This window comes from Schistocerca gregaria, chromosome 8 (genome assembly GCF_023897955.1).
Source record: "Schistocerca gregaria isolate iqSchGreg1 chromosome 8, iqSchGreg1.2, whole genome shotgun sequence".
Lineage (NCBI taxonomy): Eukaryota > Metazoa > Arthropoda > Insecta > Orthoptera > Acrididae > Schistocerca > Schistocerca gregaria.
This window is the reverse complement of record NC_064927.1, coordinates 92,212,672-92,231,846: the sequence shown is the minus strand read 5'-3', so window position 1 is coordinate 92,231,846 and position 19,175 is coordinate 92,212,672. Positions and strand designations below refer to the sequence as shown.

The 19,175-nt window shown below is 39.8% G+C and overlaps 1 protein-coding gene across 2 annotated transcripts in view; it reads right to left on the bottom strand.

Annotated features, from left to right (window-relative positions):
• The window catches only part of LOC126284112 (max-binding protein MNT-like), a 543,977-nt gene that overhangs the window by 352,302 nt on the left and 172,500 nt on the right, over positions 1–19,175 (bottom strand). The window contains exon 1 of one of the 2 annotated variants that reach the window (XM_049982776.1): positions 4,570–4,663. The exons of the other annotated variant lie outside the window; for it this stretch is intronic. The gene's annotated coding sequence lies outside the window, so the exon portion shown is untranslated. Of the gene's footprint in view, positions 1–4,569; positions 4,664–19,175 lie in introns of those variants that run through there. 2 annotated transcript variants of the gene reach the window in all.

Genomic DNA, 19,175 nt, shown 5'->3' with positions numbered 1-19,175 from the left:
CGACTACGAATGACCAATCGAGCAGAATTTGATTTGAAGAAATATTTAATCTGTAATAGCTTCCGTGGCTGTTTAGGGCATAATACACAAACCTACATACACACACTATCATTAAATTTCAATGTTAATGTTATACAATTTTTTAAACAAGGTAATTGTAAAATACGTTTTAATCCTGGTCTAAACTGGCATGCTTTAGAAGTTTTCAAGTGATACTGAAATATATGGCCCGAGGCATCCAAAATGCTCCAATACGTGGTTTTTAGTTCCTAATTTTTCCAACTTTGTGATCTACATCCTACGGCTCGAGGCATCCAGATGCTCCAGTATGTGGTTTTAGATCTTAATTTTTTTAACTTTGTGATCGCCCCCCACCCCCAGTAATTTAGTGCTGGTGACATCCCTGATATATCAACCATTGCTATTCTTGCGTCGTTCGGAATTTTTCTTCGTATGCGGAACAAGTTAACCATACAATGTCACGACCACACTAATATCCCCTAGCTGCAGAACGAGAGGCAAGGTAAAAAATGTCGAGACACGCAAGTGCATAATAAAGAATTTTTTTGGAATTATTGAAAACGACAAAAAACTACTTTGCAGTTCACGGCCATAATGGCATCGTCGAAAGTGTGTTCCTTTTCATAAAAACTCAATGGAAAAAGAAGGCAATACTATACGTTGCAAACTGACACAGATTATGCTGCAGTTGTCTGTGACTTAAAAAAAGCTAAAGTGGGCTCAAATGAGAAATATTAATACTGACTTACAGATTATTGTAATTTCTTCGTAAGATTAATTCAAATAACCAAAATTATTATATTTCTTCGTTTTCCGACCTAGAAGAATAGCTGACTGTTTATTTTATGAAGAACGTTTGCTTGACTTTGACATGAGATGTTTTTAGGAACAAGATAGCAATTAAGAAAACCGAGCAGTTCCTGTTATAACTACAAAATTATAAGGCTGTCAGCTGATTGTTTTTGTAATTTGGGTGCGTTTAACATTCACTTAGCAAGAAACTGCCTGTAACCGATTATACTGAAACAACCGATAGTACCCAACTGGCTATTTCCATTTCCAATAGGTAGTCCGGCTTTCCTATTTTTAAATTTGGCAAGCCTAGCTATAGCACTGATTCTGAAAAACAGCACCTCTTACGTCTCTTTGTTCCTACTCATTCTTTTGTATTACTGTTTCAAACCCGCGCTCCAGTATAAGGAGACTAACTTTTAGATGCTGAGAAATGACGTAAACGTTTATACATACAATCATGATAGCCATTTTTACAATTTTATTCACTTCTATTTTCAACTTTCTTGTTATATGTAATGATGCGATGTATTAAAAATAAATGAATTACTACACGAAAATAACTTGGCACTGCCTCGCATTGCTTGCTAACGACGAACATACAACGATGTGTCTCACGTCACTCAGCTATTATACCCTCAGACTGCAGGTTTTTTTTTTCACTCACTGAGGCTACACAGTCAAATGGCTCTGCTTATTCACCTGTGGTACCCACATTTGACTGGAAGTATTTTTTTCGGATCAGGTGTGTATGTGTGCATGCGCGTGTCTCATTACATCTTAATTTTAATCGATGAAAGAACAATGTGAGATTTACCCAGTTATGCTTTGTGAAACATGCACAAATTCATTAAGCAAGCTTCTGTACGCCTTCGGCCTTTATAAGGGGGAAAAAACTGCGTGTATTTTAAAATTTGAGCGACATGCAGCAAAGGAGACCATTTTAAGAAACAACTATGAATTACGATTAAATATTTCTCTTTTTTTAATGAAAGAGTTACGTAACTGCTGGGCACTTTTAAATACTTGTCTGATATATTTGCTTTAAGGGAGACCTTTGAGTAAAGAAATTTTTAACTTTTAATTCTACAATTTCAAATGGTGTGTAATTCCAAATATCAGTGGGAAATAATTATTTACGTTAATTTACGAACGCATATTTTTGAGAATATCACCTTATATCAAACCGCAAAATTAAATTTTTATCAGATTTATACGTCAATTTACATTCTTTTACACTTTTAACTTCCGCGAGCAGTTGCAATAGTGAAAAATGAGCATTTAATCTGAATGTGGGTGGACCGTAGGAAGAGAAACATTTTGCGAAAAATAATATAGCTCGCAATGCGAAGCATCTCCCTAGCTAATGGTCGTTGCAGAAGAACAGGAAAATAATTATCTTATTCACTGTCGATTGCGTTAGTAGGCCCTACCTTTCGCCAGTCGATTGCATTTAACATACAGAAGATATATTCCTGTTTGGAACTTGAAACTGTACCGTGTTGACCACGTATAATTCTCTCTGCAAGCGTCAGATGCAGAAAGGATGAAGTAAGAAGACGAAATGAACAAGAACGTGGTTTACATGTATAAATTTGTAATCTGAATTGCGGCCTACGGAAAACAGACTGACTCGCACACTTCAGCTCAATCGAAGCAAAAGTTTCCTTGTGGCATGGAGTGGCATTCAAATCTCTTCGGACGTCAAAGACTGCTTCTGTTCATTGCCAATGTGTCATCGTAAATTCAAGGCGTTACCCAGAAAGTAATTCAAATAACTATGGGGAAAAAACTCTGCATAACAATCGATCAATAATGGATAACTCTTTATTACTTTTTACATGTGTAACAGTTTATGCGGTCCCTGTTCCACTAAACACATTATCATGGACTGAAAACGAATTCTGGAACTTGGATCACCAAGTGTTATGATGTGGATGTATAGTTCCACTCAATGACGTTATGACGAATGCAGGATAGAACCTTAAACTATAACCGTTTTAAATAATACTCTTCTTAGATTTTGTTAAATTAATCTTGCCATCGATTTCCGTATAATCGTCGTATATAATATTTCGTTGGTGAGCTTAGCTATTTTCACCAACGAAGACGGATTAGGAAAGCATATTCATAATAGACCTGTTGCTTGCCCTTCTAAATCTACATGGATACTCTGCAAATCACATTTAAGTGTCTTGCAGATGGTTCATCGAACCACCTTCACAATAATTATCTTTTATTCCAATCTCGTATAGCGTGCTGAAAAAACGAACACCTGATCTTTCCGTGCGAACTTTGATTGCCCTTATTTTATAATGGAGATCGTTTCTCCCTATGTAGGTCGGCGTCAACAAAATATTCGGAGGAAAAGTTGGTGAATGAAATTTCGTGAGAAGATTCGGCCGCAAATAAAAACGCCTCTGTTTTAATTATGTCCACCTCAAATACTGTATCGCTTCAGCGACACTATCTCCCATATTTCGCTATAGTACACAACATGCTGCCCTTCTTCGAACTTTTTCGATATGCTCCGTCAATCCTATCTGGTAAGGATGCTACACCGCGCAGTAGTACTGTAAAAGAGGACGGGCAAGCGTAATGTAGGCAATCTCTTTAGTAAACCAGTTACATTTTAGTAGTGTCCTGCCAATAAAACGCAGTCTTTGGTTCGCCTTCCTCACAGCATTTTCTACGTGTTCTTTCCCACTTAAATTGTTCATAATTGTAATTGCTAGTATTTAGTTGACTTTACAGCCTTTAGATTTGTAAAGGCAACAGTGATGAAATCTAAATGGATTTTTGATATTTTATGAAGTTGCCGAGACTGTTAATAGTTATAGTTCATTACTGATAACATGATGTAATATCTTTAAAATTTTATTTTCTTTTGTTTATTCTTTGATAGCAAAGATGTGGTGATTCTGGGATAGCTGCAAAGAAAAGTCAATAAAGAAGTCTTGAGCAGGCGAAGTGGCGTGTGTTCTTGGTGATTTAAAATTAGACTAAATATCGTCAAGCAACATCTTTTGGGAACTGCCGCAAATATTACGTTACAGCAGTTATAGATTTCACTGATTTGTGGTGTAACCGAAGTTTAACCATTTCCTTTTAGCACACATGTGGATGACCTCACACTTTTCGTTATTTAGGGCCAACTGCCAATTTTCGCCCTTTTCGTTTGGAAAACAAAATGAACACATCTATGCCGAGACAAAATATTTTGACAAGAATGAAACATCATTCTTGCGACGTAACGTAAAACTGTAGTGATATAATGATGAAGCCAACAATTTCGCCTCTCACTTTAATTATTGAAACAAATATCTTAATGAAAATTATAGATATTATTATCAGTCATGTGCTTGTTTGCCAGCAAGATGATACGCACAAATTCAATTTGAGAAAGTGACGAGCACTTGGAAACATTCACAATAACCGTCTGTTAGTTGACTGGGCAAAGTAAAACTTTGTCAGTCTCTTCCACGTGTAAGACTGGGGAAACATCGCACAGAAATGTATATTCAATTCGACTGCGAAAATTTACACCCATCAAGTATCACCGTAAGAAAATAGATGATCGTTTTGTGCACGGCTTGATTACTGTTTAGTGATATCTGCAGAACGATAGCTTAACATCAGATGCCGATGCAACCAACAAAGTATTGTCTGCAATCTATTCTTTCCAGAACGAACTAATTTTGTCTCATGTACGGGTGAGGTGAAAATAATTCGTATTAATTTACTCTGTATACTTACATGCAGCCAGTGAGAAGTTACAGACGAATTTTTCCAAAAACGAGGGCAACACGAAAAACTAACACGAACTTCGCGACTTACAAAATGGCCGCCACACTTGCAGCCAATCAGAGAAACGTACAGGCTATCGATAGTTACAGCCGGTTATTGGTTAGTTAGTACTCTCTGGATGTAGATATAACGGTGTTTACAAGGACTCCCAAAACGGCATTTCGTAAATAGATTTCCCACTAGCGCTTTTGGTTGGTCATGTAAAGACTCCAAAATCGATTCTGGAAATACACTTCTTGCTGCCGGCTTTCCACTTCCACAATCGATTTTCGCTGCCATGTAAACAAACCAACTGTTTTGAAATATGCTTGGGCTGTCAGGTTACGACTTGTTTATAAAATTTCATCTAATGTAGACGGAGTGACTTATTGCACGGCGAAGGAGTAGAAGAAATATTACAATGAGCTTGAAGCTGCCTGCTTCTAATATGCGACTGAAGATAAATGGCTATTGTGGCGACTAATTCAGAAACTGGAAAAGTCGATTTCCAGAAGCTATACTTGACGGAGCTAGCAATTCCGCTTTAGACCTTAACATGTAAAGGCGACAACGAAAAGCGGTTTCAGAAATTCGGTTTCCGTCTTCCGGAAGATGTGACGCATATAAACGTAGTGAAAGAGTATGTAGATCTTATTTATAGCCTATGGGTATAGAACAATGCCATGTGCACGACACGATAGATTCCGGTATTAAAGCGCATTGTTCATTTGTGGTGCGAACAGAATTTCATTTCAGATGGACCCCGTTTTTCCTTCTATTAACATATAGCCAAAATTAAATGCACAACAGTTCGTTGCCAAATGCTTTATGTTTTTTCTTTAGGCTACAATGCCGGGTTTTCTGTGGAATGTATCGTACATTTGTATTATCCACAGATATTACAAATGATTATTCGGAGTTCATACGTTTCGCACATTGTAACAATGGCAGCTGTATGTCGTTTTTATTAAATTTCATACAAGTTTCTTTCGCGCTGTGTCCACGAAACTACTCTCATAGGGAAACGCCAGACCGTTCGACAAGGTCTTGATGCTATTGGTACGTGCGCATACTGATTCTATTATCAGAACATCTATTTTCTTTATTTTGATCGCAGCCGTAGAGCGATAAATTATTGTGTACGTTAGTTAACTCATATTTTACTCTAGAGCATCAGTTTGGCGGCTTCAAAGCAAACGCATTCGGAAGAATGTTCTAGTCACTCGAGTATTGTTCGATGATCTTTTCATAGGATGTGATGTAATACTGTATCTATTTCATACATTCCTAATTTTCTACATGTACAGCTTATTTATTTGCTATGTAAAGTTGCGATTTACTTTCGTAGCTTGTGTAGGTAAATTTGGACAGGCTATTAGTAATTAGTCACGGGAGTGAAACTCAGGCCGTATGTGTCGCATAGATTGCTTGTCAAAACTGAAACTTAACGAAACTTGTAAATAAATAATCGGAATAACTAGAATATTACAAATTTTATTAGTTTCATTTATTTTTTGATGACGTTTATTTATACGAACTGAAGTATGGAATCAGTAGAATATATCGGTGAGACGGTTAGGATTATGATGAAGCTACTGTTAATTGCATCATTTATGAGTTCTTAAACACTTATGAACACGGGGATGACGTACACCGTCGCATACCACGACAATTTTTAAGCAGAATGAAAATAACCTCTGGCACTATTTGCGAACACTGTCGGATGCATCAATAATTAATTAGACCTATCGTTCAACATGCCTTTCCTCATAAATATCAGATTTCTACGAGATTAATTTGTAATTAAGTAAAAACCGAAACTTAATAATAACATCCTTAAAATCGTACTACAAGTTCTCGAAGAATGTTGCTTATTACAAATCTAGTGTTTCGTAATAACATTAATAAACTTACAGAAAATAATTCTATTCTACATCGAATTTAGCGAGAGCGTCTATTTAACCATGTTGACTCCAGTACAGACAGTATTCAGATAACCGTTATTGTATACTCAGTGAAGAATGGTTAGTTTAACTTGATATTGTAATTAAACTGCAGCTTGATTATGTTTACGCAAATAACTTATGTCTCTACAACTTATTTTCCACTCTGCAGATGGGTTGTGTATTGAAATGACCGTTCTGACCCAGAAAGACGGCGCGCGCAGAGGCACCCGTTGTATAGAGAAACTTGTAAGTGGGCGCACGAGATAAATACGATAGATACATTTACGACGACCAAAGCTACGGAATGCAGAAAACTGGCATTACGGAGATGATAGATAAACTCCAGTGGAAGACTCTGCAGGAGAGACGCTCAGTAGCTCGGTTCGGGCTTTTGTTAAGGTTTCGAGAACATACCTTCACCGAAGAGTCAAGCAGTATATTGCTCCCTCCTACGTATATCTCGCGAAGAGACCATGAGGAAAAAATCAGAGAGATTAGAGCCCACACAGAAGCATACCGACAATCCTTCTTTCCACGAACAATACGAGACTGGAATAGAAGGGAGAACCGATAGAGGTACTCAGGGTACCCTCCGCCACACACCGTCAGGTGGCTTGCGGTGTATGGATGTAGATGTAGATGTAGATGTAATAACGCCTAATGTCTTATACGAACGCTTCTCTTCTACTAATGCAGGCATCCTTTCATCACATATTTGGCTAAGATTGTATTTTTCACTCTTGTTAAAATTTTAGGAACTGTTCGTGATTTCACTATTATATTAAGGCTACATCGTCAGAAAACCACTCTCCTCTATACCCCGATAGTTTCCAGTTAACAATAGTAGTCGATGTCTTGAGCACGTTGCATCGTATATGTATTTAGGGGTTATACGAAGATGCGATATGAAATGGGCCGATCATACAAGAACAGTATTCGGGAATGCGAGTGGAAGAATCAGATTTCTTCATAGGATTCTAGGAAAGTGTAGTTCATCCGTAGAAGAAACAGTATACCAACACGCTAATGCGACCAATTACCGAGTATTGTTCCAGCGTTTGTAGTCCTTATCAAGCTGGCATGACAAGACACATCTAACGAATCGAGAGACGTGCCTCTAGAATCGTAACAGAAAAGTGCCAGTAATTTATAATGGAAATTCCTGGCCCACATCTCGCGTAGGGAGCATGAGAATACGATGAAACAGATTAGGATGCTTACAGCGGTGTATACACGGATATTTTTCCCACGTTCAACATGTATGTGGAAGAGGCCAGAAAATCACTAAATGAAGAACTCTGCGTCAAGTACTGATCAGCGCCTTGCGGATTTTATATATACGAGGGCTATCCACAAAGTACATTATGTTTTGGAATTAAAAATAGATAAAGTATTGGAATTTTTTTAATTATATACAGATGAAAGCCACGCATAAATACTACTTTACTACATAGTTGTCATTTAATTTAAGGCACTTATCGTAGCTATGGACGAGCTTGGAAATTCCTTCGTCGTAAAATTGTAAATAGCCTTTCGCTCCCTGTATTTTACCCCTGCCACCTTTAGAATTCGAAAGGCTATTTTATAGTCAATATTATCAAAAGCTTCTCTAGGTCTACAAATGCTAGAAACGTGGGTTTGCCTTTCCTTAACCTATCTTCTAAGATAAGTCGTGGGGTGAGTATTGTCTTGCGTGTTCCAGCATTTCTACGGAATCCAAACTGGCCTCCCCCAGATCGGCGCCTACCAGTTTTTCCATTCGTCTGTAAAGAATTCGTGTTAGTATTTTGCAACCGTGGGTTATTAAACCGATAATTCGGTAATTTTCACATCTGTCAACACCTGCTTTCTTTGGGATTGGAATTATTATATTCTTCTTGAAGTCTGAGGGTATTTCGCCTGTCTCATACATCTTGCTCACCAGCTGGTAGAGTTTTGTCATGACTGGCTCTCCCAAGGCCGTCAGTAGTTCTAATGGAATGTTGTCTACTCCGGGGGCCTTGTTGCGACTCAGGTCTTTCACTGCTCTGTCAAACTCTTCACGCAGTATCGTATCTCCCATTTCATCTTCATCTACATTCTCTTCCATTTCCATAACATTGCCCTCAAGTACATCGCCCCTGTATAGGCCCTCTATATACTCCTTCCACCTTTCTGCTTTCCCTTTTTTGCTTAGAACTGGGTTTCCATCTGAGCTCTCGATATTCATTCAAGTGGTTCTCTTTTCTCCAAAGGTCCCTTTAATTTTCCTGTAGGCAGTATCTATCTTACCCCTAGTGAGATAAGCCTCTACAGCCTTACATTTGTCCTCTAGCCATCCCTGCTTAGCCATTTTGCACTTCCTGACGATATCATTTTTGAGACGTTTGTATTCCTTTTTGCCTGCCTCATTTACTGCATTTTTATATTTTCTCCTTTCATCGATTAAATTCAATATCTCTTCTGTTACCCAAGGATTTCTATTAGCCCTCGTTTTTTTACCTACTTGATCCCCTGCTGCTTTCACTATTTCATCTCTGAAAGCCACCCATTCTTCTTCTTCTGTATTTCTTTCCCCCATTCCTGTCAATTGTTTCCTAATTCTCTTCTTGTAACTCTCTACAACCTCTGGTTCTTTCAATTTATCCAGGTCCCATCTCCATCTTATTGCATATTCAGATTCTACGCAAAACATTCGTAAAGTTTGGTTCAAATGGCTCTGAGCACTATTAACATCTGAGGTGATCAGTCCCCTAGAACTTAGAACTACTTAAACCTAACTAACCTAAGGACATCACACACATCCATGCTCGAGGCAGGATTCGAACCTGCGACCGTAGCAGTCGCGCGGTGCCGGGCTGAAGCGCCTAGAACCGCTCGACCACCGCGGCCGGCTTGCAATTAAGAACCGGCGCATTTGATTCTACATTTCGTTTACGATTTAAATGTAAACTTTTTTGTGCTAACAGTTGATATTTATATTCGAAATTTAGCTTTGCAGATTTGATTGTACAGTACAGTATGGTTAGCCACGTCATTGTCTGGTTAGAAACTACGTTTAGTGTGATCCAGAAACAACGACCTAGATGGAATAGTTTTCGGTTTCCACTGGGACGCTTGATATTGGTGCGTCACCTGCTGCCTCGTTCCACTGGGGCACTTAATTTCGGTGAGCTCCTTGCCTCGCACTATTGGGATTCTCGATTTCGGTGAGTATTCGTGGCAGGTGCGCCTGGCATTATCAGTTTACCTTATTACATTGGTTGTCGTTCGTATTCTGCCGATAGCCGCGTAGCCGGCAGCGTGTGTGTTACGGCGGTTGGATAGAAACACACGCCGCAGTCAGTCACACTGATGGAGAGGTTCGAGGGCGGCCACCAAAACCAACCATTCCGACGGTTTGAGGACTATCACTAACAGCCCCGTAGGGATCAGGAAGCTACATTAGCACACATGTAGCCTATTTCCCAGAAATGCCACTGTTTAGTCGTATTATTTGTCCTGTACAATCACACTTGCAACGCTAAAATAAAATTCGAACATAAATATCACCTATGAGAACACAAAGGTTTACATTTATATGGCAACTGGAATGCAGAATCAAACGCTTCACTTCTTAACTACAAGCTCAGGAATACTGTTGGTATTTGCTGATTACAGCCCCATCTGTCACGAATGGGAAACATGGTTTGAGTAAACTGAACGTATTTTTTGCCGTGGAATCGGAATATGCAATGAAAATCGAGGTTTCCATTTCAAAAGAATTACAAGTTGACTCCACCCACGAAAGGGTTGCGAGGAGGGGTGGGAGGGGAGGGGTGGGAGTTGTGTGGTCGTGGTGGTGGTGGAAGTGGTGTTAGGTGGTGGTCCAGGCGCAGACAGATGTCCCCATTACTAATATTAACTTTTCACCTAGAAATTTTTTCCGTATGATGTGTCGCTTTCAAGATATTTAGTTGTCTCAGGTTAAAACACATACCCTTATTATATTTAAGTCTGGAATTCCAGAATGAGATTTTCACTCTGCAGCGGAGTGTGCGCTGACATGAAACTTCCTGGCAGATTAAAACTGTGTGCCGGACCGAGACTCGAACTCGGGATCTTTGCCTTTAGGCCACAGTTTTAATCCGCCAGGAAGTTTCAAGTCTGGAATTCATTCCACTAATTAACAAATTAAACTTTTTTCTGCATCTGGTTTGTAAGTCGGTGGATTTACCTAATTTTGGGGTGCTGAATACAATGGTAAAATCAGTTTTTCTCCATGACGTCATATTTCCTAGATACACAGCAGAATAAAAAATGGTAATAGCGAAAATTGACACAACTAAGTCAAACAAAAATACACATTCAGAATGTTTGAAATCAATACTATTTTGTATGTATATATGAGCCTGATGCCAATAAAAGGTCCAAATTTGTTCAGAAGATATTTTTACGTTTAATCGTCTTTGGTTTTTGAAAAATGCGACGCCGGAGCTCTTCTTTTGTTTGCCGATTCATCACTCTCCCTAATAAGACCTCAAAAGTAGTTACCCATCATCGAAGGGTTCCAATGGCCTTGGTAACGGTGTTCCATGGTAAGAATGTCTTGGTGAAAGCGTTCACCATGCTCATCGCTTACGGCTCCCCAATTTTCCGGAAAGAAAGAATGTATAAAGTGAATTTTAAGCGACATTCTACACCCCATTTTTTTATAGTTGTCCAACAAATCATTCACAATGATAACATAGTTTTTGTCTTTTCTGTTACCCAAAAAGCCCTTCACCATTGCTTTAAAAGAAGAGCAAGCAGCTAATTGAACAGCTGTGAGTTTAGTGTCAAAGGTTGGATCTTTCAGAAATTTTCTTATTTGTGGTCCCACAAATATACCATCTTTCAGCTTCGCCTCGCTTAATTTGGGAAACTTTTCTTTTATGTGGTTGAAGGCCTCACCTTCTTTATCCAGAGCTTTTACAAAGCTCTTGATAAGGCCCAACGTGATATGAAGGGGAGGCAAAATGATTTTATCGGGCTCAACAAATAGGGTATTGGTCACATTTACGTTTCCAGGAACATATGACTTCCTTATAAGCAACAACTGTTAAATCACAGGAGAGCTACCATTCACGATCCTTATATTTGATTGCCTTTAGCAGTAAAGCCATGGTCTCACAAGTTTCTTTCGCGTCTACTGCGTAAGCCAAAGGTAACGATGGAAATGCATTGCCTTTATGCAGTAGTACTGCTTTCAAGCTGGTTTTACTGGAGTCAATAAATAGTCGCCACTCCTGTGGATTATGTTGTACACCTAGCTACATCATCATACACACACTGAATTCTTTATAACGAAATGCTGAGCGAAGGAAGCGCCTCTTGATCTGAAACAGGAAATTTTTGTCCCTGAAGCTAGAAGGTTCCGTTTTTGCAATCTCGACCCCCAAGAGTTCAGCTTGCTGTTTCGGAAGTTGTAGATCGCGACCCAAACCTTTCAGTTCCTTTTGATTACAGAGCTGAGGCGAAGTGTCATAATATTGAGGGCAGTACTCTTCTGTATGTTCAATACTTTGTGATTCACTTGACATGGAGTCTAGTTCCGTGGTTTTCAAGTTACAGACAGGAACAGGCAATCCCTCATCATGGGGCACAGGCAAATGCACTGAAGATACATTTGGATGCTTTATGTCTACTTCTACTTGATGTCCCGAAATATTTGTAAGACAGAAGTAACAGTCTGAATAATCGTGGTTAGGCTCACACCACACCATCGGAACAGCGAATGGAATGGCTCGGCGTTTTCCTTTCAACCACTCGGTAAAGGTTGTAGTACAGGTTATGCAGGCAATATGAGGTGCAAAATTTTTATCTTAATCACCAACAGGATAATCAAAATACAATTTATATGCCCCCTTAACCAAATCAGTCACTGGTTTTCTTTGGCCTTTTGGAGTGAATTTCCCACACACATAATAAAAGTTGCCGAGATGGTTTACACAGCAACGAGATTTACTAGAGTAAGTTTTAAACACAAAATGTTTTCACTATCTTTCACAGGAAACACTGAGGATCTATTTCGCACCACTGGTTTACCACACCAACCATTTACTGACTATTTGTGGATCTTCTAGCTCTACTCTGCAAATCAAAAACGAACAATGAAACATCAAAACAGAAGAACAGTAAAAAGCGAGATACTGAATACGAAAATAAAAAATCTTTAAAAACTCAAAAATTGTATATGCTAGAACATTTTGAAAGGTATATTCGGATTCTACACACCAAAATACATACTAGTTGATGTATCACATCCCAGATGCAGAATGGCTGTTGACTAGTGTTATCAATAACCCATCTCAGTTGAAAAGCACAAAAGCAACAACAATATCAAGCTGCAACACAAGGAAAACGGCTGATTTTCAGTATACCGGGTTAAATCTAAATTTAGCACATATATGGATGTTCACTTACCATATAGCATCAAACGTCTGGCAGGTAGCAAAAAGCATTAAAAACAAATTAAAAGAATTTCTGAATGACAATTCCTGCTATTCAACTAATGACTTTTTGGATATAAATGAGTAATTTTAAAATTGACCTTTGATTGTGGCACCATACACAATCATTAACCTGGCTCCAGGGAGGTAGAGTGCCCTTCCCTATTCCTCCGCTGGAGTAATTCCTGTCTGGCGCGTCCACGTCGCGGGGGTGGGCATCCTACACTTCAGTAGGCCGGAGTGCTAGGATGGCTGAGTTCAGGCAGGGACCCAATCCTGTGGGGTATAACACGGAACCCATGCCCAGGGCTACGGGTGAAGACCTTAATGGCAGCGACGGCGGAGAAGGAAGGTTTCGGAACGGCGTAGCTGGCAGATGAGGCAACCCTCCTTTCTGGGGATTAAATGAGAAGGGAACTACTGCCTTGTGGTGGAGGATAAACTCCAAAGGCTAAGGGAGACAAATCCAACAGAAAATCCTTCCTTGCGTTAGGCCTAGCAAGCCAGTAGGAAAGTCTTCATATATTGCTTTCAAAACACAGACGAGCCTCGGAACGAACCACTCAGGATTTGACCCCACTGTTTCTTCAAGTACTGGTGCAAATGATGGGAGACCTGATGATATTCATCAGTACAAGAAGATGAAACCAACTGGACTAAAAAAAAAACTAAATATTGGCACCCTTAATATAGTAACCCTCAATGGGAAAATGGAAGAAATGACAGATACTAACAGAGAGGAAGTTAGATATATTGCGATTAAGCGAAACAAAGTGGAAGGGAAAAGGTGAGAAGAATTTGAGAGGAGGAGGAAAACTGTACTGGAGTGGGAATAACAGGTCTGGAAGAAATGGTGTGGCAGTGATGGTGAATTTAAGAATGTACAAAGCTGTATTGAAAATGTGAGATATATATCAGACAGGATCGTAATCTTAAACCTGAGATTCAAAAAAGAAACACTAAAAGTAATCCAGATTTATGCACCTCAAGTGGGATGTAGCGAAGAAGAGAAGATGGACTTTGAAAATGTGTTAGAAAACCATATAGAGAGTGCTAATATAGTGATGGGAGATTTTAATGCACAGGTAGGCAAAGACAGAAAGGAATTTGAGCAAGTATTGGGATGTTTTGGATATGGACGCAGAAATGAAGAAGGGGAAAGACTCCTGGATTTGTGCGAGAGGAATGGAATGAAAATAGCAAACAGCTGGTTTATGAAGAGAGAAAGTCATGTTATCACCAGATACAGTTGGGATGGAAGAACGAAGAGTTTAATTCATTATATTCTAGTAGATAGGGAATGGGGAGAGAAAGTAACAAATGTGAAGGTAATTCCAAGTGCGAGTGCAGATGGAGACCATAGATTACTGGTGGGACATTGGAAAATGAATCAGTGTGTGAAAAATAGAAGACAGAAGAAAGTGATGACGATACGGGATTGGAAATTGAAGGAGAGTGAATGTGCTGAGAAGTACAGAGAATTAATAACACAAAAATTTCCAAAAGAAGTTTTCTGTGATGTAGGAAAAGAACGGAGTTTATTCAAATACACTCTAGTCGAAGCAGCACAAAAAGTATGTGGCAGAACATCTGGAAAGGAAAAAATAAGACAGACAAGTTGGTGGGATGAAACCACAATCCAAGCAGTTAGAAGAAAAAAAAGGAGCATGGAGAAAATAGTGGAAAACTAAAAATAACGAAGAACATAAAAGATATATAGAGGAAAAGAAGAAGTGCAAAGAAATAGGGGAAACAGCGAAGAAAAAGGCATGGGAAGAGTTTACAAAAAAACTTGAAGAAGATGTGAAGAGCAATAAGAAAATGTTCTACAAAATGATGAAAAATAAAAGGAAGGCTTCTGAAGTACCAGTAAAGATGGAAACAGAGGACGGTACCATTATTGAAGATCCTGGGAATATAAAATATCTCTGGAAAGAACATTTTAAGAAGCTGTTAAACGCTGAGGAGCAGGTACATGAGGAAACAACAAATAATGGAGAAATTGAGAGAAGCTGGGAAGCAGAATTAGGACAAATTACACAGGAAGAAATGGAAAAAGCTGTGAAGAAGATGAATGGGGGGGAAAGCCCCAGGACCTGATGAAGTATCAGTGGACATAAGAGCAGCAGGTCCAGTGGGAATGCAGTGGCTGTATAGAGTACTATCAAGCGTGTGGAGAAATAGTAAAATACCTGACGACTGGAGAATAGGAGACATTGTTCCCATCTTCAAGAAAGGCAATAAAAGACTTTGTAAAAACTACAGAGGAATAACCCACATGAGTCATACAGCCAAGATTTTTGAAAGAATTTTACTAAATCGAATAAGTGAAAAGATAGAAAAGGAGCTGAGTGAATAACAGCATGGGTTTAGGGAAGGAAGGAGCACGATCGACCTGGTATTTTCTATCCGTCAACTGATGGAAAAAAGTTGGGAGTATAACAAAAGGGTGATAAAGGTTTTTATAGACATAGAAAAGGCATATGACTCAGTTGACAGGGAAAGACTCTGGGAAGAACTGAAGAAGATAGATATAGAATATGGATACATTAATGTTATAAAGACAATGTACAGAGGCCACAATTGTAAAATTAGAACACCATTGGGGAGCTCTGAATACTTCGAAATAAGACAAGGACTTAAGCAAGGAAGTATTCTATCTCCTGCGCTTTTTAATGTTGTGATGGAGGGAATTAATAGGGCAGTTAAAGATATAGTAAAAGAAAAAGACAAAAAGATAATTTTTGCAGATGATATGGTAATATGGGGTGATAAAAAGGTACATGTACAGTTACAGCTTGATGCGTGGAAGGAAATAATGAAAAGGTATGGATTAAAAATTAATAAAGATAAGAGTGAAGTAGTGGTATTTGGAAGAGAGAAAGGAATCAATGGAAATATTACCTTGAATGGAGAACCCCTCAAAGTGGTAGAAAGTTTCACTTATTTAGGGAGTGAAATATCTAGGGATGGAAGAATAACTAACGAAATTAATAGGAGGTTACAGAAGGGAGGCAATTTCTACCAAACAATAAAACATCTGATTTGGAATAATGAGGTTTCAGAAAGAGTAAAACTCCTTATGTATAAGAATTATTACATCCCTATTGTCACCTATGGTGGAGAAACATGGACAATGACAGAAAGGGACTGGAGCAGACTGCAAGCAGGGGAAATGAAATTTCTCAGAGCAGTTAAGGGCAAAACAAGAATGGACAGATTAAGCAATGTAGAGATTAGAAAGGACCTCAAAGAAGAAAGTATGAGAGAAGAAATTGAAAGAAAGAGATTAAGATGGTATAGGCATGTTAAGAGTATGCATGGGCAGAGACTCCCCAAAAAGAGATTAAGATGGTATGGGCATGTTAAGAGGATGCATGGGCAGAGACTCCCCAAAATTATGGAAGAACTAAAGATGGATGGGAAAAGACCTAGAGGGCGCCCAAGAACACGGTGGAAAATGGGAGTAAGAATATCTGTAGAAAGTAGAGGTGTGACCTGGCAGCAAGTGGAGGAAGAAAAGTGGTGGGAGGACCGAGCCAAATGGAGAGGACTCGTCAGCAGCCAGACCCGGCAGTAGCTCGAGCGGGATTCGGATATAGATAGAATTTTAAAATTATTAAAACAGTTATTTCATGTAAAAAACCTGTTGTTAAATTTACGCGCTCCACATCATTACGAACTGTCGTATTCATGATTTTGGAACAAGTATTAATCTAATCTAATCTACAGTTTTTGTGTCTCATTTCATAAAGTAGTTCCCTCAGCATCATCTAATCTAATTCCACTTCGTTCCATTAACTCTGTTTTACTTTTGTTCGATTATTATTCCAAGTCGTTTATCGTTGTGACAGAACTGGGATATCATCGGCAAAACTCAAAATTTTAATATCTTTTCAATGAAGTTAAATTTCCCTTAATTACCCCATAGCTTTAATTCCCTTAAAAATTCTTCTTGGTTTCCTCTTTGCTCATTCCACAGATACTGGGTTGGTGCATAAATCTGTAGCGTTTTTCTGTAAGTATAATAAACACAACAGATACACGTGACAGAGACTTTATTCATAAATCATGTATTATCTTTCGCTATTTACAAGTCTTCCAGCGCTGGGGCAACTTTCCGGTTGCGCGACTAAAGTCACGTGGTTTTGAGGCGGGAATTCGTCGATCCATGTGTGCGGATTTCGTCTGGAAAGGAATTTCCTTCAAAAGTGTTCGATAGAGAGCGGAAAAGATGAAAATCTGAGGGCGCAAGATCAGGTGGATAAGGAATGAGTTGGCAACCACCTCCCTTACAGCGCTTTTTGTCGGTCTAGCAGATCGCGGGTGAGCGTTATCGTGCAGTAGCACACCTCACGCAGTCGTTGTTCTTGGATTGCGCCTGCACGATGTTCCAGTGTTGACAGCAAACATCAGCAGTGGTGGTTACACCTCGGGGAAGCTGTTCGCGGTACGCAACACCGTCGCTGTTGTATTAGTTGCATAACATTATTTTTCGTGAGTGCGCGCAGGTCTTTGTACATGTACGGGGAGTTGCTGCTTGGTTTGGGCTCAACCATTCCTTTGTTTTGCGTGACTTACCATAAGGACACCATTTTTCGTCACCAGTATGATACACGATAGTAATGGTCGGTGTTGATCACGAGGCAACTGACGACGAGCAAACTGAGATGCACCACCCGCTGGTTTTTGTGATTTTGACTTAGAGCGTGCGGTACCAACTCATCCATTTTCTGAACGTTCCCCGTTGCATGCAAGAGTCGCACGAGGGTGAAAAGATCACAGTGCATCACATTTGCCAGTTCTCGAGTACACCGACGTGGATTATTGAGGATTAATGCGTTTAAACGATCTTTAACCCCGAAGGTTTTGTTAAAAGTGGAGAGTCACTAATACCAAAACGATCCTCCTTGAAACGAGAAAACAGCTTTCCTTGCCGAGCTCTGTCCAGTCACATTATCCCCATACGCGGCGCAAATGATTCTGGCAGCCTCCGCTGCTGTCACCCCATCATTGAACCCAAACAGAAGAATACGTCGGAACTGTTCCGATTTCTCCACTTGGCGCTCCGTCTTCTAGCGTCCACAACTTCATTCACTATCGTCAATGACAAAATGATAATATGCAAACTCAAAAAGTGACAGTGAACTACAAATAATAACGACAGTCGATAAATAAACTCATAGCAGCCGGAATACCAATATGCAAAACAAAAACGTAACAAACTTACGCACCAATAGAATAACATGGCGAATACACTACTGCCCATTAAAATAGCTACACCACGAAGATGACGTGCTACAGACGCGAAATTTAACCGACAGGAAGAAGATGCTGTGACACGCAAATGATTAGCTTTTCAGAGCAGTCACACAAGGTTGGTACCGGGGGCGACACCTACAACGTGCTGACATGAGGACAGTTTCCAACCCATTTCTCATAAACAAACATCAGTTGACTAGCGTTGCCTGTCGAAACGTTGTTGTGATGCCTCGTGTAAGGAGGAGAAATGCGTACCATCACGTTTCCGACTTTGATAAACGTCGGATTGTAGCCTATCGCGATTGCGGTTTATCGTATAGCGACATTGCTGCTCGCGTTGGTCGAGATCCAATGACTGTCAGCAGAATATTGAATCGGTGGGTTCAGGAGGGTAATACGGGACGCCGTGCTGGATCCCAACGGCCTGGTATCACTAGCGATCGAGATGACAGGCATCTTATCCGCATGGCTGTAACAGATCGCACTTTGAACTGTGGACGTTACATTTCAGATGTGTTACGACCCGTGGCTCTACCTTTCATTCGATCCCTGCGAAACCCTACATTTCAGCAGGATAATGCACGACCGCATGTTGCAGCTCCTGTACGGGCATTTTTGGATACAGAAAATGTTCGACTGCTGCCCTGGCCGGCACATTCTCCAGATCTCTCACCAGTTGAAAACGTCTGGTCAATGGTGGCATCTGGCTCGTCACGATACGCCAGTCACTACTCTTGATGAACTGTGGTAACGTGTTGAAGCTGCATGGCCGGCTGTACCTGTACACGCCATCCAAGCTCTGTTTGACGCAAATGCCCAGACGTGTCAAGGCAGTCATTACGGCCAGAGGTGGTTGTCCTGGGTACTGATTTCTCAGGATCTATGCACCCAAATTGCGTGAAAATGTAATGACATGTCA